Here is a 17,064-nt window from a genome sequence, read left to right as displayed (position 1 = left end):
TTGGGATATCATATGTGATACCTCCTAAAAATCTTGGATTTTCTCACAGTGCCACAGACAATGAAACAGAGTCCCTTTAGACTGATTACACTTGTAGCATCTATCTAGAATTGTACTATTAAAGGTATTTAACTTAGCAGGGGTTACATATGTTCACATCAACCAATTGTAATGCAATAGTTTTAGCCGAGTATTCACAGTTTGTGTCTGAGCCTTAGTACATATACTACTCCATTCGTCCAAGTCTATATCCAAATATCTTCCTTCCAAGAGTTCAGTGTGTGCGCAGAGGATTTGGTTGAGCCAGACTCTATCATATTGTGTAGAGCTGAAATTCTACCCTTACCATTACAATGGGGTGAGATCATATTTTCTAAAGTGGACAGAGGGGGTTATGTTAGGTTTTGGATTTGGGCAGCTGTGAGGAAGCTCCTTTGCTGTAAATATTTTAAAAACTGTTTTCTAGGAATGTCATACTTTGCTATGAGTACTTCAAGTGACATAAAAATACCGTCTTTATACAGGTCTCAAACTTTCCTTAAAACATGTTTGGGATATTTTCACGTTCGGGTGAAAAGCGTGCCCAGAATAAACTTCCTGCTACTCAGGCGCAGAAGCTAATATATGCATATTAGTAGTAGTATTGGATAGAAAACACTCTGAAGTTTATAAAACTGTTTGAATGATGTCTGTGAGTATAACAGAACTCATATGGCAGGCAAAAACCTGAGAAAAATCCACCAGGAAGTGAGAAATCTGAGGTTTGTAGTTTTCCAACTCATTGCCTATCGAATGTACAGTGTGGCTTCTAGTGGAAGCCACACTTCCTACGGCTTCCACTAGATGTCAACAGTCTTTAGAACATTGTTTGAGGCTTCTACTGTGAAATGGGGGCAAATGAGAGCTGTTTCAACCAGAGGTCTGGCAGAAGGCCATGAGCTGATCATGCACGCACCCGTGAGAGCGACCTGCGTTCCATTGCATTTCTAAAGACAAAGGACCTCTCCAGTTGGAACATTATTGAAGATTTATATTAAAAACATCCTAAAGATTGATTCTATACATCGTTTGACATGTTTCTATGAACTGTAATATAACTTTTTGAACTTGTCTCTTTGGTTGGAAAATGGCTGTATGTGTTTTCGTGACTAGGCTCTGACCTAACATAATCAATCATATGTTATGCTTTTGCTGTAAAGCCTTTTTGAAATCAGACACGATGGGTAGATTAACAAGAATTGAAGATTTAATTTGATGTATTGCACTTGTGAATGTATGAAAGCTAAATACTTCTAAAAAATATTTTTTAATTCCACACTCTGCCTTTTCCGCTAGCGGAATCCCTAGCCCTAACAAGATTATTAAACACTTGTTGGCCCATAGTTGGAAACCTGGATCAGCTCTCCCAGGAGGGAAACTGTGGTTTCACCAGATAGGACTAAAACGTGAGGCTGGACGGGCGGGCAGGTGCGGGAAATGATCGGTTGAAGAGGATGCATTAGTTTTACTTGCATTTAAGAGCAGTTGGAGGCCACGGAAGGAGAGTTGTATGGCATTAAAGCTCGTCTGGAGGTTAGTTAACACAGTGTCCAAAGAGGGGCCTGAAGTATACAGAATGGTGTCGTTTGCGTAGAGGTGGATCAGAGACTCACTGGCAGCAAGAGCGACATGATTGATGTATACAGAGAAGAGAGCCGGCCCAAGAATTGAACCCTGTGGCATCCCCATAGAGACTGCCAGAGGCCCGGACAACAGGCCCTCCGATTTGACACATTGAACTCTATCAGAGAAGTGGTTGGTGAACCATGCGAGGCAATCATTTGAGAAACCAAGGCTGTTGAGTCTGCTGATAAGGATGTGGTGATTGACAGAGTATGCAGCTTTCCAGGTTTTAGGAGCAGATTGATCAGAGCTCCTCTCAAAAAAGGGTGCAGGAGACCATTTTCATAAGATTCCTAAAACATATCCAGGAGGAGAGTGCACAGTTTGTTTTTAAATATCTTGTAGATGTATGGGCCAGATGCTGTTCCCACCCTCATACTATCAATTGTATTGGAAATTTCCTACACAGTCAGCTCAACATTAAGAATATCCTTAGATTCATCAGAAATGTTGGGAAACTCCAATCTATCTAAAAAGCTAGCCTGGGTATCAGTTTCAGGAGGATACTCTGATGCATATCATTTTTCATAAAAGGATTTAAAGGTATTATCTGACGAGGGTCTACCATCACAGCTCCCCCTGCATCCTGAATTGAATTGATTGCTCTCTCGGTTTAGTGCTGTTTGATTCGCCAGGCCCTCGTCATAATAAAATTGGTTTAGTTTCAATAAGCTTGCTGTAGCTCTACCCAAAGAAATTCTGTTATATTGAGCCCTGAACAAGAGCAACTTCTTGTGTGCACCTGTGGGACTGGTGAGGAAAATTGCTCTCTCCAGAGTTTTAATTTTGGTGTCAGGTCATTTCCTTTTTTGACAAGTATTTTTGACTTTGAGCTGGTGAAATGTATATTTTGACCCCTTATGAAACCTTTAGAGGCTTCCCATCTAGTACAAGTTGAAGTCTATTGTATTAAATTGAAAAGTATACGTCAATTTGCTGTCCAATGTATTCTGTAAAACTTGTATCTTGCAGCCATTTAGGTTGGAAGCGCCGTTTAGGTGGGTCTCCTACTAAATTAGAAAATATAACAATGCTATCATTAAAGCAATTTTCAATTGTAGAGCGTAATGCTGCTGAGATCAAACAATTATCGATTCAGGAATAGGATTTCTCACCAAATCTCTACTAAGTTTAAATCCTTCATAAAGCGTAATATGGGACTAGTTCGAACCTGAGGTGCGATCTTTAACAGGATCCAAAGTGCAATTAAAGTCTCCTGCAACAATATAATTACCTGGAAGTGTGGAAAGGTTTAAAAACAAATCATTAAAGAATTCAGAGACATCTTCGTTGGGAACAGCGTGATCTTTGTGAACTGCTCGGACAGCAAGGTACATAATAATAATAACATATCTGCCGGCGGGATCACAAATTGTTTGCAATATCTGATATGAAATGGACTTATGGATAAGAATAATAACTCCCCTTGCATGGGAACTAAGTGAGGCTGCAATGATTTGCCCAGGCCACCCAGGCATATCTTAGGAATGTCACGAGATAATAGATGTGATTCTTGCAAAAATATGATCTTCGCCTGAAGTTGTTTTGATCTACTTATTACCTATTTTATTTTGGCGATTTTATTTAATCCTATTCAGTTCCAGGATGTAAATTTAACCTTAACACGATGAGTCATCGACTTTACCAGGTACACATGAAATAGAACATTGCCCCATAAGAGCACATTGGATCAGCCTAATATACCAATAGACCTCTGTTACCACCATAAACAAAAACACAAAGGACGCTTTAAAGCACGTCAACGTACAAAAACACATGCCTAACAATCAAGCATGAACGTGTGATTAACCACCTTACCTCAGTCTCTAACAGACCTCCCCCTCCCAGTGACAATCCGTATAAGGTGCTTTACAGATCCACACACAGGTGAGTAACGTCGTCCACTGCAGACAGTACATTTTCGAATTTGATAGAGAATTCTGCATATCTTTGATGGCCTTGAAGATATCTTTGGAGCTAACGGCACTGCACATGTTTGTCGCCTCAGTCCTGATTCCACCTCTAGCACATGAAGCTAGCATGACGCCTTCATCCTCAGACTTTAAACTTTCACTTATTAAGTCTGCCTTTTTGGTATGACTTTTCTTTGTCGGCATTGTGGGTTTTCGAAGCTAATAAACTATCACTGCCTTTCCTGGTACATTAAGCTTAAGGGTGAACTTATTTCAGGATGTATTTCAAATTTGTAGCGGAGCTGAAAAAGATACGACTGGTCAGCTCTGCGCAATACCGGAAACCCCTTGCTTGTCATTTTAACTTATAATCCATCCCTGCTCTGATGAAGGTCTCATGACAGAAATCTTAGCCCAATTAAATGAAATGTGTGCATTAGTCCTGAGTTTGTGGATATTTATTCCATTACCTCATAATCCATTGAAATGATACATGATACATATATTACATGAAATCACTCCTAAATGATTTGATTATTTTTGCATTGGGTTACTTACTAAGGTTTTCAATATTCCCTTTCAAAAGCTTTCAAACCTGGTTTCACAGTCGGAAGCTAGAGAGAAGTTTTTCCATTGAGCCTATGCCATGCTCACAAAGTCTGAACTGAGCATCAATACAGGACTAAGATCAAGTCGTGCTACACCAGCTCTGACGCTCGTCGGATTTGGCAGGGCCTGCAAACCTTTACAGACTACAAAGGGAAGCACAGCTGAGAGCTGCCCAGTGACACTAGCCTACCGGACAAGCTAAACTACTTCTATGTTCGCTTCGAGGCAAATAACACTGAAACATGCATGAGAGCACCTGCTGTACCGGAAGGCTGTGTGATCACGCTCTCCGCAGCCAATGTGAGTAAGAACTTTAGACAGGTCAACACTCACAAGGCCGCAGGGCTAGACGGATTACCAGGACGTGTACTGCGAGCATGCGCAGGCCAACTAGCAAGTGTCTTCACTGATATTTTCAAACTCTCCCTGTCTGAGTCTGTAATACCAACATGTTTTAAGACCACCATAGTGCCTGTGCCCAAGAACACTAAAGTAACCTGCCTAAATTACTAACGACCCGTAGCACTCACGTCTGTAGCCATGAAGTGCTTTGAAAGGCTGGTCATGGCTCACATCAACACCATCATCCCAGAAACACTAGACCCACTCCAATTTGCATACCGCCCCAACAGATCCACAGATGATGCAGTCTCTATTGCACTCCACACTGCCCTTTCCCACCTGGACAAAAGGAATACCTATGTGAGAATGCTATTCAGACTACAGCTCAGCGTTCAACACCATAGTGCCCTCAAAGCTCATCAATAATCAATCGTCTTTTGAGCTTCTAGTCATGAAATCTATGCAGCCTACTCAATCACTTTTTATAGCTACTGTTTACAGGCCTCCTGGGCCATATACAGCGTTCCTCACTGAGTTCCCTGAATTCCTATCGGACCTTGTAGTCATAGCAGATAATATTCTAATTCTTTGGTGACTTTAATATTCACATGGAAAAGTCCACAGACCCACTCCAAAAGGCTTTCGGAGCCATCATCGACTCAGTGGGTTTTGTCCAACATGTCTCTGGACCCACTCACTGTCACAGTCATACTCTGGACCTAGTTTTGTCCCATGGAATAAATGTTGTGGATCTTAATGTTTTTCTTCATAATCCTGGACTATCGGACCACCAATTTATGACGTTTGCAATTGCAACAAATAATCTGCTCAGACCCCAACCAAGGAACATCAAAAGTCGTGCTATAAATTCACAGACAACACAAAGATTCCTTGATGTCCTTCCAGATTCCCTCTGTCTACCCAAGGACGCCAGAGGACAAAAATCAGTTAACCACCTAACTGAGGAACTCAATTTAACCTTGCGCAATACCCTAGATGCAGTTGCACCCCTAAAAACAAAAAACATTTCTCATAAGAAACTAGCTCCCTGTTACACAGAAAATACCCGAGCTCTGAAGCAAGCTTCCAGAAAATTGGAACGGAAATGGCGCCACACCAAACTGGAAGTCTTCCGACTAGCTTGGAAAGACAGTACCGTGCAGTACCGAAGAGCCCTTACTGCTGCTCGATCATCCTATTTTCTAACTTAATTGAGGAAAATAAGAACAATCCGAAATTCCTTTTTGATACTGTCGCAAAGCTAACTAAAAAGCAGCATTCCCCAAGAGAGGATGACTTTCACTTTAGCAGTGATAAATTCATGAACTTCTTTGAGGAAAAGATTATGATTATTAGAAAGCAAATTACGGACTCCTCTTTAAATCTGCGTATTCCTTCAAAGCTCAGTTGTCCTGAGTCTGCACAACTCTGCCAGGACCCAGGATCAAGAGAGACGCTCAAGTGTTTTTGTACTATATCTCTTGACACAATGATGAAAATAATCATGGCCTCTAAACCTTCAAGCTGCATACTGGACCCTATTCCAACTAAACTACTGAAAGAGCTGCTTCCTGTGCTTGGCCCTCCTATGTTGAACATAATAAACGGCTCTCTATCCACCGGATGTGTACCAAACTCACTAAAAGTGGCAGTAATAAAGCCTCTCTTGAAAAAGCCAAACCTTGACCCAGAAAATATAAAAAACTATCGGCCTATATCGAATCTTCCATTCCTCTCAAAACTTTTAGAAAAGGCTGTTGCGCAGCAACTCACTGCCTTCCTGAATACAAACAATGTATACGAAATGCTTCAGTCTGGTTTTAGACCCCATCATAGCACTGAGACGGCACTTGTGAAGGTGGTAAATGACATTTTAATGGCATCAGACCGAGGCTCTGCATCTGTCCTCGTGCTCCTAGACCTTAGTGCTGCTTTTGATACCATCGATCACCACATTCTTTTGGAGAGATTGGAAACCCAAATTGGTCTACACGGACAAGTTCTGGCCTGGTTTAGATCTTATCTGTCGGAAAGATATCAGTTTGTCTCTGTGAATGGTTTGTCCTCTGACAAATCAACTGTAAATTTCAGTGTTCCTCAAGGTTCCGTTTTAGGACCACTATTGTTTTCACTATATATTTTACCTCTTGGGGATGTTATTCGAAAACATAATGTTAACTTTCACTGCTATGCGGTGACACACAGCTGTACATTTCAATGAAACATGGTGAAGCCCCAAAATTGCCCTTGCTAGAAGCATGTGTTTCAGACATAAGGAAGTGGATGGCTACAAACTTTCTACTTTTAAACTCGGGACAAAACAGAGCTGCTTGTTCTAGGTCCCAAGAAACAAAGAGATCTTCTGTTGAATCTGACAATTAATCTTAATGGTTGCACAGTCACCTCAAATAAAACTGTGAAGGACCTCGCGTTACTCTGGACCCTAATCTCTCTTTTGAAGAACATATCAAGACCATTTCAAGGACAGCTTTTTTCCATCTACGTAACATTGCAAAAATCAGAAACTTTCTGTCCAAAAATGATGCAGAAGAATTAATCCATGCTTTTGTCACTTCTAGGTTAGACTACTGCAATGCTCTACTTTCCGGCTACCCGGATAAAGCACTAAATAAACTTCAGTTAGTGCTAAATACGGCTGCTAGAATCCTGACTAGAACCCAACAATTTGATCATATTACTCCAGTGCTAGCCTCCCTACACTGGCTTCCTGTCAAAGCAAGGGCTGATTTCATGGGCTTGCTCCTACCTATCTCTCTGATTTGGTCCTGCTGTACATACCTACACGTACGCTACGGTCACAAGACGCAGGCCTCCTAATTGTCCCTAGAATTTCTAAGCAAACAGCTGGAGGCAGGGCTTTCTCCTATAGAGCTCCATTTTGGTAAGTTGGTGGTTGAAGATATGGGTGGGGTTATATCCTTCCTGTTTGGCCCTGTCCGGGGGTGTCCTCGGATGGGGCCACAGTGTCTCCTGACCCCTCCTGTCTCAGCCTCCAGTATTTATGCTGCAGTAGTTTATGTGTCGGGGGGCTAGGGTCAGTTTGTTATATCTGGAGTACTTCTCCTGTCCTATTCGGTGTCCTGTGTGAATCTAAGTGTGCATTCTCTAATTCTCTCCTTCTCTCTTTCTCTCTCTCGGAGGACCTGAGCCCTAGGACCATGCCCCAGGACTACCTGACATGAAGACTCCTTGCTGTCCCCAGTCCACCTGGCCATGCTGCTGCTCCAGTTTCAACTGTTCTGCCTTATTATTATTCGACCATGCTGGTCATTTATGAACATTTGAACATCTTGGCCATGTTCTGTTATAATCTCCACCCGGCACAGCCAGAAGAGGACTGGCCACCCCACATTGCCTGGTTCCTCTCTAGGTTTCTTCCTAGGTTTTGGCCTTTCTAGGAAGTTTTTCCTAGCCACCGTGCTTCTACACCTGCATTGCTTGCTGTTTGGGGTTTTAGGCTGGGTTTCTGTACAGCACTTTGAGATATCAGCTGATGTACGAAGGGCTATATAAATACATTTGATTGGATTTGATTTACACACCTTCGTCTGCAACTGGATCCTGAACTTCCTGATGGGCCGCACCCAGGTGGTAAGGGTGGGTAACAATACATCCGCCACGCTGATCCTCAACACTGGGGCCCCTCAGGGGTGCGTGCTCAGCCTCATCCTGTAATCCCTGTTCACTCATGACTGCACAACCAGGCACGACTCCAACACCACCATTAAATTTGCAGATGACACAACAGTGGTAGGCCTGATCACCGACAACAACAAGACAGCCTTTAGGGAGGTGGTCAGAGACCTGGCCATGTGGTGCCAGGACAACAACCTCTCCCTCAACGTGATCAAGACAAAAGAGATGATTGTGGACTACAGGAAAAAGAGGACCGAGCACGCCCCTATTCTCATCAACAGGGCTACAGTGGACCAGGTCGAGAGCTTCAAGTTTCTTGGTGTCCACATCACCAACAAACTACCATGGCCCAAGCACACCATGACAGTTATGATACGGGCACGACAAAACCTATTCCCCTCAGGAGACTGAAAAGACTTGGCATGGGTCCTCAGATCCTCAAAATGCTTGACAGCTGCACCATCGAGAGCACCCTGATTGCTACCCAGACTCTTCGCTACCCCCCCTCTCCACACCAGTCCTGTTGTCATCTATGCATAGTCACTTTAATTAACTCTACCTACATGTACATACTACCTCAACTAACCAGTGCCCCCACACATTGACTTTGTACCAGCACCCCCCTGTATATATTGTTATTTTACTGCTGCTCTTTAATTACTTGTTACTTTTATCTCTTATTCTTATCCATATTTTTTGGTTAGGGGTTCGGTTAGGGGCTTGTACGTAAGCGTTTCACTGTAAGGTCTACCTGTTGTATTCGGCACATGTGGCTAATAACATTTGATTTGATTGGATTTGAATGCACATGCACCATACATAATATTGTCTGACAAGTAATCTAATGGGCATTTAAAACATTTCTGATCTGGAACTTGTGCCTAATTTCTACAGTTCCAATTTAAGCATTATTCCAATGGTAAAAGCTTTCTTTCCTAAAGCTTTGACCGACAATACATCCCTGTTACCACAGGTAACTGATATGCCTCTCAGGATTAAGCATCCTATCCCTTCTCCACATTCTTAGAATGTGACACTTTTGTGGATTAACCCAATAGGGTACTACTATCTTTTGCATTCTTAATATAGCAGTAACATGGCATATAAAACTATGGTTTCATCGTCTTAAAATGTTTTACAAACCAAGACAGAATTGTGTATGCAGTTTAAAGGGAGCAGTATAGGCCTAGCAGTTATTGTATATCCATTGTAATGAGTCACATTTTGCAAGAAGCACCAGCCTCCTGAAGCCACCTACACTGTCGCCTAGAACACACTCTTCAGGGGGGTGATCTCATTTGGTTATAGATTACATAATCTTCCGGCCAGTGCTGGTTTAGCACCATGGTCCTAGTGCCAGCAATTGTTCCTCATCAGCTGTAATTACGGGGCACAGTGTGTCTCAGAGTGGATTTCCTGGTGTCTTTCAAGTTTTAGGGGGCATTTTGCCACTGTAAAATTGTGTCACATTGGATTACACGCTTTGAGATCGTACTGGGTAGAGATGTGTGCCACATTCCTCAGTGTGTCTGGTTTGCTCTGCGCCATCCCAGTCATCCCATCCTATCCTTCCCAGTCTAATGCAGGGACCCATGGAGGACAGACTGTACCTCTAGTATTTTCAAGATGAGCTCTTTATTTTGACAACCTCAGTGGAGACCAGAGTATGTGAGCGGAGTTGAGCTGTTGGAAATCCCGCTCATTGCTCATGGAACGGTGCTTGGGCTCCATGTCCTTTCCTACCGCTCTGCTAAAAGCCGCTCCATGCTCACAGGAAAAACAACTCCCGCTCCAAATTCAATCCATTCATTAAAATCCCAATTTAACCAACACCCATCTATTTGTGTGACTACCTGGATCTACAAATAGTTAAAGTTTTGAAACCAAACCATATGGATTTGAATGAAAAGCATTTGAATAAAGATGAAAAAGGTGAATTTAAGAAGCTCACATAATTTCAAATAGGTTACATGTCATATTAAACAGCATATAAACACTCTAAATAGGTCAGGCGGCCGGACAAGGAGCCTAAGAAGGAAGGAAAACTGAATTATTTAGGCTAAATTATTTCAATTATTTCAAGGCTATAGCCTACAAAGAAATACATTGTATTTATAATTGCAACACAATAGGCTGGTAGGGACATAAACAGCATTTAAACATTTCATTGTATTAAATCATTATAGTCTATAAATTGTGCATATAGTCTGTGACTTACTTAGAATTAAATACAAATAAAATGAAAAAGGACTTATTAGTGACTTTGAATTCATTTTTAGAATTCATTTTTAGAAACACGAGTTTGGCCAGTCTGTGGCTTCAGGCTCATGCGATGGTACCTGGAGAGCCGGTCAGCAGAGGAGAATATCCTCTCCACATTTAGCCACTGGGGATGCTAAACACCCTTTTGGCCACTCTTTCCAGGCTGAGCAGAGAGGTTGGCCTAAATGGTTTTCGCTCACATACTCTGGTGAAGACTTTGCTTGACATCTTGGAACCCCTGCTTGTGGGAGAAATCAAGTTGGACAGTCAACATGTCAAGCAAAATATCTCCACTGAGTTCATCAAAAATGAAGAGCTCATACTGCCAATACAAAACATTAAAGACACCTGCTCTGTCCATGACAGGTAAAACCAGGTGAAAGCTATGACCCTTTATTAACGCTATTTGTTTTAAAACATTTAAAAAATAAAAATGTATTTAACTAGGCAAGTCAGTTAAGAACAAATATTATTTACATTGACAGCCTACACTGGCCAAACCCGGACGACACTGGGCTAATTGTGCGCCGCCCTATGGGACTCCCAATCACGGCCGGTTGTCATACAGCCTGGATTCAAACCAGGGTGTCTGTAGTGACACCTCATGCACTGAGATGCAGTGCCCACTCGGGTGGCCCAAGTGAATCCACTTCAGTCAGTGTAGATGAAGGACAGGAGACAGGTTAAGAAGCATTTTTAAGCTTCGAGACAATTGAGAGATCGATTGTGTATGGGTGCCATTCAGAGGGTCAAGACAACAAATGTAAGTGCCTTTGAACAGGGTATGGTAATAGGTGCCAGGCGCACCAGTTTGTGTCAAGAACTGCAACGCTGCTGGGCTTTTCACGCTCAACAGTTTCCTGTGTCTCAAGAATGGTCCACCACCAAAAGGACATCTAGCCAACTTGACACAACTGTGGGAAGCATTGGAGTCAACATGGGCATTGGCACATCTGTGGGAAGCATTGAAGTCAACATGGGCCAGTATCCTTGTGGAACGCTTTCGACACCTTGTAGTGTCCATGCTCTGATGAATTAAGGCTGTTCTGAGTGCAAAAGGGGGGGGGGGGGTGCAACTCAATTAGGAAGGTGTCCTTAATGTTTTGTACACTCAGTGTAGGCATGCATTATAATGACAGTCTGTCTTCTATTTGGCCATGTACTATAATGGTAAGGATGGCTGGATATCATTATGCACTGGCGGAGGTGAAGTGAAATTATGAATACGAGATTGCTCTGCCAAATGTAATGAGGCATCACAGTTTCACCTTCACAATAGCTAAGCCTAATGAAAGTCAATGGCTAAATGTATCCCAGAGTAAATTAGATGACTTCTTGGTTAGAGGGGCTGTTGTTTGGTGCATAAATGATAGGAGAGGTGGTTAAAGGCATTCGTTCTCCCCTGAGGGGATGCATAACTCCAAAGAATCTAATAATGGCAGGAGTAAAGGAGAGAGGTTCCATCACAACATGAGAGAGAGGGTGAGCTGTTTTCTGATGCAACATGACCTATGGCAAACAAAGCTGGACCAGCATATACTGTAGTGTACACCTCAAAAGGAGACACTGTTACACAGTTGGATTAGAAAAACAGATCATAGGTAGGCTATTCACTGTATGACAAGACAAGACCCATCTAAAACCTCATTCATATTGAAGATTGTCTCTTTTTAGAACAGGATACATATAATTGTGCTGTAATCACTATTATTGCACTCCGTTGGAAAATCTCTAAGGCCAGCATCGACCAGAGACATGATTTCAGTTCTAAGTTCCACCATGCGCTGTGATTTACCCAAGAAAGATAATGAGCTCATCGTCATCTGAGTGTGCCTCACTGTTTAGTTTATCCAGCGATCCGGCTACTGAGTAGACTTAATTTCACATGGGCCAATGAGGATGAATAAATGTTGCATTGCACATGGTTAGGATATCAAAGTTGGGTATTAAAGAACGGAACAAGGGCATTGAAAGAAATCTTTGAGATTGTTACACAATGATGTTCTAAATGCACTGAGCTGAGTAACTGAATGGTGTTTGTCCAAGACCATTTCAATGTAGTGACTTGGAATATATTTTGTAACCTCTTACTTTACTGCCTCCCTTGCTCTCCTTAAAACTTTGTACCATTTCCATCCAATTAAAGAATGGTTTTACATAATCATATGAATGCCTCTCCTGAGATGTCTCTGTCTGCTGTTTTAAGTGCAGCTGCCATGGAAGCTCATCACATAATGCAGAACACTGAGACGCTCCATAAAGATGACTGATTGACATGTCGTTAGATACATGCGCGCATAAGATAACATATGATTAGAACGGACAAACTGGCTGTGACTAAGACCAAAAATGCACAGATCACATCAATGAGTAATATAGACAGAGCCCAAAAAGAGGCGAATGTTATTACGTTTCTCACTTCTGTCACTCAGAGAAATATTATAGTGACGTTGAGTCACAATTGTTTTATGTAGCTACAGTATAGTATAACAGATGAATGGTTAACTGAAAATGAGAAAGTAACGCCAAACCTCAAAATGTAAAATTATTTGTAAAGATTAAGGTTTTTAATCAACAATATGGCATTTGAAGACAATCAATATGTCACAAATGTAATCCATTAAACTACATTTTATGTAGCAAGATATTTTCAGGGGAAGAAATTAAATGTTTTCACACATTAAGTGAGAGAATTTGTTTAACACCCCAATAACAGCTGTGCACAAAGGGTGGGGTGATTGATAGTTATCTGGTGAAAAAATGTTGCCAAAGAAGGAAGGTTCTTATAACTGTGAAAAACAAAATAATTCCTGGAAGGCCACACTGTTCAAAAGACAACAAACAGTATAATCCAGCCATTCCCTCAGATGTTAACAAAGGGTCCAATGCATTGGTGAACCCAGCAGCTGCTGCAAACCATGGGGCCAGGCAGAAGAGTAAATGCACTTAAAGAGGCAGTCTGGGATCTTAAGCACTTACAAATGTGTAACATATCGTACAAATATCAACGACATAACATATCATATGAATGGACAAATGACGTAGTACACAACTGTGCACAATTTTCGAGGACCTGTTTTGGCTCGTGAGCACTGCTTTCAAGACTACTGGCTGAAATTATACGACACCTCTGTAGCATCACTTTATCAGACAGTGAGAAGTGATCCGTTCCACAACCCCATCATTGTGGTCGCATATCTCCAGACCCCCATCCCAATAGCCATAGATACATCACTGGTTTGGAGGTGTGGGATGTGTGGAATGAAGAGGTAGAGGGACAGATTATCTCTAGACTAGAGCTAGATCTCTGTGCATCCATGTACAGCACTATATTCAAAACAGAAATGCACTTACTGTAAGAAGATTGCCTCTCTGATGTTCTTCAGAAGGGATTTCAAAACCAATTGAGCTCAAATAAAGGGACACAACCCTTTCCTCTGTAGTAATAGATGTCAGGGGTATATTGCAGTGTTCAGGAATAACTCAGCACCATAGGCGCTTATGATGTTTTCACCTCTCATTTGGCTGTTCTTGTTAGCCACAAAATGAGATGAGCAAATCATGCTAAAGAAATCTATAAATAAACATGAATAGAGGAGAGGGATCAAAATCCCCCATGAATAGCTCATACTTTGAAGATGTGTATTGGCTGAGCATGAGCAATTCTGCTGCAGCTGGTGTTCTATCTTTTTTAAGGGGTCCAATATATGGTCAAAACAGAAGAGACAGAGTTTTGAGACATTCATATATGCATTTAGCTAGAGAAAATAGAACTAACGTGACACGGTTTTGGTCACAAAGGTCCCCCAGAGGGCAGCCTGAAAGGCAATCATTCCACACAGTCAAAGTACTTATCAGGAAAAATACAATACAAAATACAATGCCAGCAACATAATTAAAAGCATAACAACATAATTAAAAGCATAACAACATAATTAAAAGCATATTTGAATTATGTGTTGGATGACTAATCACAGTTTAATATGGAAAATATTGTGTTCAAGAGACACAAGGTGCATCTGACTATGTGGAGAAAGGGGGCTCTGTTGCAACCAACCTCAGCACTATCTGCAGTCAAGAGCTATGAAGACTACTGTACCTTCCCTGGCCTCACCGCACAAAGCAAAGCAGCCCCTTGTGCCCTAGATGAGTTAACAGAGCTGCCTGAGCACCAAGACAGATCTCAGTAGCCTGGAGCAGCCATTCACGGCTCAATTATGCATGAGATGATCATGCACAACCATTATATATCCCGTCTGATGGTGCCCCCTTACACACTTCAATATATTTGTTTTTAACATGAAATAGATTTTTCTACAATTCAGAAGACAGGAAGTGTAATAAATGATTGAATCAGGGTGTTGTTTCTGTTTCACCTTTGCCACTGCCCATAAGTGAAAATGTGAAGCAAGAAAAAGATTGCCAGTCTTCAGAAGGGATTTCAAAACCAATTGAGCTCAAATAAAATGGACACAATCCTTTCCTCTGTAGTAATATATGTCAGGGGTATATTGCAGTGTTCAGGAATAATTCAGCCCCGTAGGTGTTTTTACCTCTCATTTGGCTGTTCTTGCTAGCCACAAAACCAACCATAACAATGGACCGTGTGATTTACATTGCAGTTGCCATAACATTGCTATAAAATACTATAAAATAATTCGGATATTTCTCACTGCCTTTTCATTTATTGAAAATTAAAAATAAACTTCCCAGCATTTCGAAAAATACTTGTAGTCTAATAGCCTATGAGGACCGATTGTGGAATGCATAGACACTCACACTGACATGCAATGTATCCACTATTATGAGAGACATTTAAAGTAGCCTTTTGACATATGTAGAAGCTTATCAAGTCAACTAATAAATACTTACTGAGTTGTTAAACAGAACGTTTTTCCTCTTTATGAAATTATATGATCAGAGAAATGAGCCGGACATAAGTGGTGGTATTTATCGAGTGTCTCTATGTCCTTTAAAAATATATGTACATTTTCGTAGCAGCTTTGGCTCTCTCATTCAGAATCCCATCGAGAGGTTGCGCGTAAACGCTGGTCCACAGAATCCCAGTCCGTGCACACTACACTCGTAAAAAGTCCCGCATATGCCTCTCTCCTCTTGGTTTGGTGGAGATGCTCCTCGATGTAATCCCGAGGCACCCAAACAATTAGCTCAGCAGTGACAGAGCTTCAACTCCGACGTCGCCTTCTCACTCACAGGTGCTTTGGTTTAGTCTTTCAACAACCAAGACACTCCAAAAATGCTGCCAGTCTGGAGGAATACTGTGACAGAGTGATCTCTGAGTCGAGATGTATTAACATTCTGCGCATCCCCGGGCTTCAGCGGTAGTGCAGAGGTGGTGAAGCGCTCACTGATGACACGTGAAAACGCGTGCAAATGAAATGCAGCACCGGTCAGGCTCTCAATACACACCCTGCATGCTCTAATTTCCACATTCAAAGCCAAATAGATCGTTTTTTTTATTACATGGCACACGGTCATTTATATGCGTTGCCCATTTGGAATTAGTCACAGCCATCCAAATGGAGGGAGTTACAGCTGTAGTTTAATTTCACGACTGTCAGGGTAATTTGTGTAATACCTCATGGTAATTGCATAGTGAATGTTATGAGCATATCGTCCTGAGATGATTATTGAATTAGGACCAGTATTCAAAGTCAACAAACCAATTCAAATATATTCCACTGTAGGGCTGGTGCATCTAGTTGTATCTACTACATCTATTTATCTCTAGGCCTAAATGCAATATCCTACAGAAAATGTATCACAAATTGTGTTGAAAGCTCAATGTTTTATAAAGCTGTAGGCAAGGCTTCTAACCTAGCCTACATGCAACCAATAAGCAGGACATCTTCATTAAATAGTACATGCAAAACACCAGTCTCCATGTCAACAGAGTAGAGGCGACACCGGGAGTTGCAAAGTTGCAAAGAAAAAGCCCTATCTCAGACTGGCCGATAAAAATAAAAGATTAAGATGGGCAAAAGAACACAGACACTGGAAAGAGGAACTCTGCCTAGAAGGCCAGCATCAGGGAGTCATCTCTTCACTGTTCACGTTGAGACTGGTGTTTTGTCGGTACTATTTAATGAAGCTGTCAGTTGAGGACTTGTGAAGTGTCTGTTTCTCAAACTAGATACTCCAATGTACTTGTGCTCTTGCTCAGTTGTGCACCGGGGCCTCCCACTCCTCTTTCTATTCTGCTTAGAGCCAGTTTGTTCTGTGAAGGGAGCAGTACACAACGTTGTACGAGATCTTCAGTTTATTGGCAATTTCTCGCATGGAAAAGCCTTCATTTCTCAGAACAAGAATAGACTGACGAGTTTCAGAAGAAAGTTATTTGTTTCTGGCCATTTCGAGCCTATAATCAAACCCACAAGTGCTGATGCTCTAGATACTCAACTAGTCTAAAGAAGGCCAGTTGTATTGCTTCTTTAATCAGGACAACAGTTTTCAGCTGTGCTAACATTGTTGCAAAAGGAATTTCTAATGATCAATTAGCCTTTTAAAATGATAAACTTGGATTAGCTAGCACAACGTGCCATTGGAACACAGGAGTGAAGGTTTATGACAATGGGCCTCTATACGCCTATGTAGATAT

At 41.6% G+C, this 17,064-nt stretch overlaps 1 protein-coding gene across 1 annotated transcript in view; it reads right to left on the bottom strand.

The window, feature by feature from the left end:
* Nucleotides 1–15,798, bottom strand: part of LOC112220351 (contactin 3b) — a 91,683-nt gene extending 75,885 nt beyond the window's left edge. Inside the window, exon 1 of the mRNA XM_024382195.2 lies at nt 15,318–15,798. The gene's annotated coding sequence lies outside the window, so the exon portion shown is untranslated. The remainder of the gene's footprint in view (nt 1–15,317) is intronic.
* Between the last annotated feature and the right edge of the window lie 1,266 nt (nt 15,799–17,064).

This window comes from Oncorhynchus tshawytscha, linkage group LG02, assembly GCF_018296145.1.
Source record: "Oncorhynchus tshawytscha isolate Ot180627B linkage group LG02, Otsh_v2.0, whole genome shotgun sequence".
Classification (NCBI taxonomy): domain Eukaryota; kingdom Metazoa; phylum Chordata; class Actinopteri; order Salmoniformes; family Salmonidae; genus Oncorhynchus; species Oncorhynchus tshawytscha.
This window is presented reverse-complemented; position numbering and strand designations above follow the sequence as displayed.